The sequence below is a fragment of the Hyperoodon ampullatus genome (assembly GCF_949752795.1).
Source record: "Hyperoodon ampullatus genome assembly, chromosome: 14".
Classification (NCBI taxonomy): Eukaryota; Metazoa; Chordata; class Mammalia; order Artiodactyla; family Ziphiidae; genus Hyperoodon; species Hyperoodon ampullatus.
Genome location: NC_136927.1, coordinates 67,870,821 through 67,878,246, shown reverse-complemented (window position 1 = coordinate 67,878,246; position 7,426 = coordinate 67,870,821).

Sequence of the window (7,426 nt, the reverse complement as noted above, 5' to 3'; positions counted from 1 at the left end):
GCCCCGCCCCCGACGCAGCGCCCGCCCAGATCGCGCGAGACTCCGCCCCCGCGCATCACAGCGGGTTCGCCAAGCCTCCTCTCCTCTCTAAGCCCCGCCAGCCTTTTCACCTAACTCGCCCTTGGTGGCCCAGGCCGCCTTCGGGATCGCTAGGCCCCGCCCTCCCTGGCTGTGGCTTAACCTCGCCCCCAACATACGACCTGGCCACGCCCCTTCGCTGTAGCCGGGACTCTGGGCCAGCAAGCCCCGCCCCGAGTGCGTAACGCCAAGGGCGCAGCACCTTCCTGGCCTCCAGAACTGAGCTCCGCGGGGCTCCCTTTTCCGCTTAGCCACGCCCTATTTGCCGGGGATCATCTTCAAGCGCCCTTGGCTCTGCCCCCACATGATTACGTCGCCTTTAGCCTTGCTGTCAAGGAAACAAACTCGGGGGTACCGACCGCTCAATTTCTTGACCGAGGAGCTCGCTACTCAGGCGTGTTCACTTTGTGAAAATTAATCAAACCGTCCTCTTTACGATTTGTGCACTTTTCTGCACGTGTGTTATATTTTATAATACAATATAAAGTTTTAAAATAGATTTATTTATTAAGACCTACAGACTGTACCCTCTCACAGACCTCAAACGCTGAGAAAAGGACTGCTAATTGTTACCTACTATGTGCATATTCTCTTTCTTCTTTTTTGTGGTATAATTCCCCTGCATGGTCATCTAGCTTGTTGTGATCATGTGACTCAGTTCTGGCCAATGAGGGTGGGAGTGGAGGTAATGTGACCGGGACCCCCCACCCCCTTAGTTTTTGCTCTAAAAGGACTGGGCACGCTCTCCCCTGCCCTGTTTCCCCCTTTCCACCAGCCAAGGGGATTGCAAGAATTAGAGCAGCTGCCTTGACTCTACCCTCCCAGCTCTGGAACACTTTGTGAGATAAAAGCAAGTTAATTATAAAAGGTGGTTGTAAATAAACATCCTTAGCAAGAGATGAGACCCCCAAACGTTCTCAAGAACCTCTAGGAGCACTTCTAGGCCAAATAGGGAGCCAGTTGGTGGCAAAATCAAATTAAAGGTGTTGCCTTTCAACACAAGCCATTTTCTCAGACATCTGAAGGAATCCATCATTAAACTGAGAAAGTGAGGAGGAGCAGAACAGAGTAAAAATAAGTGAATGTAAGTTTAAGAACTACATCTAAGCATACTAATACGGAAAAATCTCCAAGATATATATTTAAGAGAAATAAGGCAGTGCAGTTTATAGGAACTCCCTTTTAGAAAGGGGGTGGGGAGAAAATATATATGGGTTTTTTTGTATTTTCATGCAGATGGACAAGAAACTAAGAAAAGAGTTTGCCTGTAAAGGAAAGGGACAACGTGAGTGTGTCAGGTGTGGGAGACTTTTTCACTGCATACTTTTTCATATAATTTTTATTTTTTAACCTTGTGAAAGTATTACCTTTTGGGGGGGGGAAAAGCACTATGTATAGGCGATGTAGATTGGATTATTGTTCCCAGTTCTTCACTCCTCTATAATAGGATTATAGAGGAGTGAACATCCATACCATCTGCCATGTAACTTTGTTGGGCTTCTCTCACCGTAGACATTGATATTGGGCTTGGCCATGGGACTCACTTTTAGCCAGTGGACTGTTAGCCAGATATGATCTGAGCAGAGGCTTCAAATGTGCTTGTGTGGCTTAGACTGCGCTTTTACTCTCCTGCTGTTAGTCATGAGAAGAACATGCCCTGAGTCTAAAGAGGATGAGAGGCACATGGAGAAAACCCAACACAAAGTGAAATGGCTGAAAACAACAGAAATGTATTCTCTCACGGTCCTGGATGCTAGAAGTCCAAAATGAAGGTATCAGCAAGCCCGTGCTCTTTCTGAAAGCTCCAGGGGAGAATCAGTTCCTTGCCTTGCTCTCAGCTTCTGGTATTGCTGGCAGTCTTTGGCTTGTAGACCCAACCCCGCACTCTCTTCCTGCATTGTCATGTGGTGTTCTCCTTGTGTGTCTCTCTCTGTGTGTATCTCTTTTCCTCTTCTGATAAAGATACCAGTCATAGGGGGCTTCCCTGGTGGCGCAGTGGTTAAGAGTCCACCTGCCGATGCAGGGGACATGGGTTCGTGCCCTGGCCTGGGAAAATCCCACATGCCACGGAGCGGCTAGGCCCGTGAGCCACGGCCGCTGAGCCTGCGCGTCCGGAGCCTGTGCTCCGCAATGGGAGAGGCCACAACAGTGAGAGGCCCGCGTTCAGCAAAAAAAAAAAAAAAAAAGATACCAGTCATATTGGATTAAGGACCCACCCTACTTCAGTATGACCTCATCCTAACTAATTACATCTGTACCTCTGCAACAATCTTATTTCCAGATAAGATCACATTCACAGGTACAAGACATTAGGACATCAACATATCTTTTTTAGGGGCACGACTGAACTTACAGGGTCAACACTAAGTTTTGAGGGAATTGTATTGTCAAGAAACCACAAGCCTGGACTCCAAAATTCTATATATATATGAATTGTAAGGTAACCCTAGGATCCCAAACCTGCACCAGGAGGAAGCCGAGTGTGAAAGCTGTGCCACCCCAAGGAGGGGATACTCTCTGATATCCCCAGGAGGTTCATGGATATGAAAGAACTTCTCAGAGGGCAAAGCCAAGAGCACTGAGAACAGTGGACCATGGAGTTCCCCCAGGAAAGGAGAGGCAGAGAGAGCTCTAACCCAGAAGTTACTCCACTGCCAGGGAAGGAAATCCATAAATTCCTGACCAACACATTTTGATCATTGCTATCAACCTATGACTGCTGTGTGGGGAGCTTTCAAAAGTGCTAATGCCTGGGTCCCACCCCTAGAAATTCTGCTTTCATCCTATGTGGTGAGACCTGGGCATGGGGAGCTTTCTAATCTCCCCAGATGATGGTAGAAGGAAGCAAAATTTGAGAATCAGTGCTTCAGGGCCTTGCACCTCCAAGTGTGGATTGCAGCCCAGCGGCCTCACCATCACCTAGGAGCTTGTTAGAAATGCAAAACCTCCAGCTCCACCCAAGATCCAGTGAATCAGGAACCTGAATTTTAAGAAGATCCCCAAATGATTCACGTGCATATTAAAATTTGAGAAGCATGGGTCTGGACCTCTTACCAGCTCTGACTTTTATGTGAGAAGGAAATACAACTTCTGTTTTGCTTAAGGCACTCTCATGTTGGTCTCTGAACTCACACACACACACACAGACACACACACGCACCACTACATATACACACTGCACATTTAGGTGATCAGACAATGCATATGCTCTTATTCCTGAGGGAGTCTGCACAGCAGGACTCAGATGATAGAGCCATTAGAAAACTGGTCCAAGGAAATATTTGCTTCCCAGTCTGCCTGATGCTTGGCCAGGAGGGTGTGATGGGAACGGGCATCAAATTTGGCTGTTGAAGCTCAATATCAAAAAAACAAACAACCCAATCAAAAAATGGGCAGAAGGTCTAAAAAGACATTTCTCCAAAGAAGAAATACAGGTTGCAAACAAACACATGAAAAGATGCTCAACATCACTAATCATTAGAGAAATGCAAATCAAAATTACAATGAGGTATCACCTCACACCAGTCAGAATGACCATCATCAGAAAGTCTACAAACAGTAAATTCTGGAGAGGCTGTGGAGAAAAAGGAATCCTCCTACAGTGTTGGTGGGAATGTAAATTGGTGCAGCCACGATGGAGAACGGTATGGAGGTTCCTTAAAAATAGAGCTACCATATGATCCTGCCATCCCACTTTTGGACATATTTCTGGAGAAAAACATAATTTGAAAAGATACACGCACCCCAATGTTCACTGAAGCACTATTTACAATAGTCAAGACATGGAAGCTACCTAAGTGTCCATCGACAGATGAATGGATAAAGATGTGTTTTGTATATATGTATATATATATATATATATATATATATATATATATATATATATAGTCCCCCAACCCCTTAACCCCTGGATGTCCAGTGCGGACGTAGCAGTCCAGCCAGCCTGCCCTTCCTTGACCGAAGCCTGTCTCTGGCCCTGCGTTTGAGATCCCTGCTCCCCACTAATAGAAAGGCCTGGATCCTCTCCACTACCTGACTGGTGCCCAGTGGAGTCTGGTTGACTCCCTCCTTCCCTCCAAGGCCCCTAAGTGGGGAACATATTAGTCCCTGGAGTAGGGTTTGTCATTTAACAAAACATGTCCTATGATATAGCATCCTTCTATGTTGCGGGGGGGAACCCCATCGAAATGTCACTTGAAATATGGAGGGCCCGAAAGTAAAGCACTAGAGATAAGCCATCAGTATCAACTGGGCGGGGAGGTGAGAGTGCGGGGTGGCAGGGAGGGAAGAAGCATTTAGAAATCTAAAGGTGGAGAACCTTCTCTCACCGCTGGGGAGCGAGGCACGGCTGGCTCGGGACAGGGTGGCGGCTTCCTCCGGGATCTTGGTGGTTCCCAAAGCACAGAAGTGGGTAAGGGTCCGAAGGGCGTGGAGCCAGGATTCGTCGTAAGAACCGAGGGAACTGAGGGAAACCTGGTTGGGGGGGGAGGGGAAGGGGCGGGTCCTGAGGTGGATTCCCTCCCTCCTCAATTCCTTCGCTGAATGACCTTGCCGGCCCTATCTGCCTCCCTCGAATTCAGATCGCGAACTCACAGCGGACCCGAGGAGAGCTCAGGAGTTCTTTTCATCTTCTAGCCATGCACTTTGATGTTGGGGGGTAGAGGTGGGAGATGCAGAGATGGGTCGCATCTTCTCCTGCTGTCTATTTCTCCCGTCGGCCTGAATGCAAGTCTGGGGATGGGTGTATTGCCCACGAGGTGGCAGGGTTTCCCTTGGGGCACCTAGGAGCTTGGCTCTCCCGCCCCTGCCTTTCTGGGCCCGCGCAGGGTGACGGGTGGGGGACCCGGGCTCCAGGGAGCTGAGCACAAAGCCGGGAGCTACGACGCAGTGCAGCGGCTCCAGGCGAGTCCGCGGAGATGGCAGCCGCTGTCCGGGGCCTGCCTGGTGTCTCATTTGTCCTTTTAGAGACGGGAAGGACGGAGCTGGTGCAGTGTGACGCTCCCTCCTTCCCTTCCACTGCAGAAGTCAGGGCTTTTTCTGAAGGCTACAGACCGAGCTCCTACTCAGATCGTACCCGAGGGTGGGTGGACCTGCGGAGGAGCAGCGAAGGCGGGGCAAGGGCGGTGAACGGTCAGTTCTCCCGGCCTGGGAGGCATCAGAGAGCGTAGAGGAACGGGAAACTGAGAATCCTCTGGTCAGATCTGGATCCTGACTCGCGACAGTAGTGACAAAGGGGCATCAGGTGGATGACAGCGGACATCTCAAATGGCCCGTTCAAATCGTCAGAGCCGCAGGCGGCCGAGGGGACCGAACTTTATCCCCCTTGCGCTTCCACACTTGTTGGATGGCTGCAGAAGCAGGCGGTGCGAGGTCACCTCTGTCGCAGGCACGCGCTCAGGGATGCTCTGCACACACAGGCAAGCACACGCATTCATCAAAGCTCTCACAAGACACAGATACAGCCTCCCACCCCCAACCCCGCACATCTTCGTGTAGGCGCTCTCCCTCACACAAGCACTCACTGACCCACGCCGTGGCAGCGGGCAGGGAGAAATGGCCACTGTGCATAGGCATCCTCCCCGTTCTTTCCTGCGCGCCCATTGCACCTGGAGAAATCGTTCCAAATGAGGCCTCTGCCTTGGTGGGAGAGATCAAGAACCTCCCACCGTGGCTTCTCTCCCAGTGAGAATGGCCTAGCCTTCCTGAGCTCCCAGATTCCATCTGGAGAGTCTGACCTTGATCCATTCCAATGTACCCAGGACTGGCACCCCTGGAAGCAACAGGAGGGCCGCCCTTGCAGTAGGATCTGCATAAAAAAGGACAGGGTCCTCTGGGTAATTTAAGCAAACACATTCTCAAACGGGCTGCTCAAGAAAAGGGGAGGCTGGGACATAAACGGCTCTGCCTGGTGAATCTAAACAGCCAGATCTCTTCACTGTGGCTGTGTAAACCCCACCTTGGACTTGAGGGGGTTTCTCCAGGGTGAGAGATGCCTGGGATGCTAGGTTGGCAAACCCTGGGAAATACACAACGGCCCTGCTGACTTCCTTTGTAGCTCTCTTCACAGCCGGCAGTCATACTGTGGATTTCAGAGTTCCAATCTATTGCCTGTCTCTCCTCTGCTAGACTGTAAGCTCCAGGAGGGCAGGGCTGAGTTTCCTGGCAGCCAGCACGGTCCCAGCCCTGGTGGGCTGTCTATAAATATTTGTTGAACAACTCTGTAGGGCTTTTGTACATAAGCAAAACTTTTTCTTCCTTCTTTATTTTAGGATTGGAGTTCGAGAGCGTCCACCAAATTCTCAGGTGGATCCAACCCCCGGGGAAAGATCTGGGGGGGAGGAAAGCCTAGTCCTGGCGGCTGGAGAGCCAAGGCCACACCGAAACCGTGGGCGCACCACCACGTGCTCCTTTGCCTGATTCCCCCAGGTACTCAGAAAGCTTCCCCTTGGTGCTGAGCACCCCTCACGCTCCCCGGAGCTCTCCAGGGACTCTTTAACTACAGCTGCTTCCCCATCCCCACTTGCTTCACGGGGCGGGCCAGAGCCGTTTCCCTCGCCACCCAGCGCCAGGATTCCCGCGGGTACGAAAATGCAGAACTGAGACAGGGCCGCGAGCGCCTTTGTTTCTTCTTTATTTGCGGATATAATTATGCACCGCACTCTAAATTAGAGATAGATTTTTTTTCTGATATACATTTCATCTTATTCACCACGAGCACACCACACGCACAGCAGAACAGTTCCACAACCTGATAAATTGCACAAGATGAGTTTGGATTCCTGAAAACCAACCGGCAGGCAAGCCGGCCCTGCCGGGGCTTCTCGCTTCCCCGCTTCGGCAAAGGAACTCTCCCACCCGAAACAGATTTCCCGGCCAGCCTTTCCCGCTGAAGGGTTGAAATGTCTCCGGAGTGGGTATCGTTCTTGCTGGAAACGGCTAGACTCTGCAGATTCCAAGCACTGATGGCTGTGAAACGTGCCCGCGAGGTCAAGTTTCTGCGCCTGCGAGTTGGGTCCCCTCTCCCTCCCTTCCCACCCCGCCTCGGTGACAGGGACCAAAGTGTCGGGGCCCCTCCTGGAAGGACAGAAAACCCTGCCCACAGCTGCGCCACTGCCTCCCCCGAAACCAGGGTGTTGTGGAAAAGAAAGGACAACAGAAATGCAGACGCAATGGATTGTGGATCCCTATCCCCTCCCACCCCCAACCCCCAAAATCAGAAACGGGGAGCCAGAGATGTTTAAAGCTTGGCTTCCCAAGCGCGGCAGCAGGGCGCACGGGTTTGTTGGGGGAAGGGTGGGTGGGGAGGCGGGGAGAGCGCGGGAGGGCGGCCGGGGCTGGCCCTCGCGCC